This window comes from Nematolebias whitei, chromosome 20 (genome assembly GCF_014905685.2).
Source record: "Nematolebias whitei isolate Nwh7 chromosome 20, NemWhi1, whole genome shotgun sequence".
NCBI classification, from domain to species: Eukaryota; Metazoa; Chordata; class Actinopteri; order Cyprinodontiformes; family Rivulidae; genus Nematolebias; species Nematolebias whitei.
In genome coordinates, this window is record NC_056517.1 from 40,508,183 (window position 1) to 40,509,281 (window position 1,099).

The window sequence follows — 1,099 nt, forward strand, 5'->3', positions numbered from 1 at the left end:
GTGTCAGCAGGCAGGCCTGGGGTCAGATGAGGTGTTTGATTATAAACAGGTGAATCAGGGATCTCAGGTGAGATTACAAACGGTTTCTGTTTTCTGCTAAACAAACAGAACGAACGCTGAGCCATGTGATGCTTCCTGTGGTCCTCAGGTCGACCTGAGAGCCACACCTTCTGACTCACAGCACGTATCCCTTCAGACAAATGAGGGGGTGGACGGGGCTTCTGCTCCCTGTTCACTGCAGGTGAACTCATGAGGGACCAACAGAGCCTCCATCTCTGTGACTGACCACAGTCTAAGCTAGAAAACAAGAAAACACAAACCCAAACCCAGACTCTGGTCCTGATCCTTAAAAACTGCTTCTTCACTCTGATTGGATGATGCCTGCAGCCATTCAATTCAATTCAGTTTATTTATAAAGCACCAGTTCACAACAAAGTTGTCTCAGGGACTTTACAGGAACATTCACATAAAAGCCAGTTAGTAAAGTTCTCTATCTAAGAATCCAGCAGACAAGTTGAATCTTGGCTTTGTTGCAGTCTCTCATCCCGAGCAAGCACAGTGGAGACAGTGGAAAGAAAAACTCCCTTTAACAGGAAGAAACCTCCAGCAGAACCAGCTCAGGACAAGAGACCATCTGCTTTGACCGGCTGGTTGAGAGGACAGGAAGGAGAGACAGACCAACACAGAATGGTAGGTCCAGGTATATTTAGACAAGTTAATCCCATTGAGGGAGTGGTGGCGCAGAGGTTAGAGAAGGTGGGCCTGTGATCAGAAGATGGCCGGTTCAAGCCCCAGTACCGACAACATCAAAATTGTGGGTAGGGTAGGTGAAGCACACACACCTGCCCCCCAACCTAATTTGCTGAACTCTGGGCCCTTGAGCAAGGCCCTCAACCCCCACCATCTGCTCCTCCGGGTGCCCTAGATAGCAGCTCTCTGCTCAACACAGAGGGCTGTGGTAGCTCAGTGGTCTGTGGTTGCATCAGGAAGGACATCCAGCATAAAAATAACTGCCAAGTCTTTGTGTGACTTTGCTGTGGCGACCTTTGATGCAGGGAGCAGCCGAAAGAAGAAAAAAAAACCTTGAGTCTTGGGGACT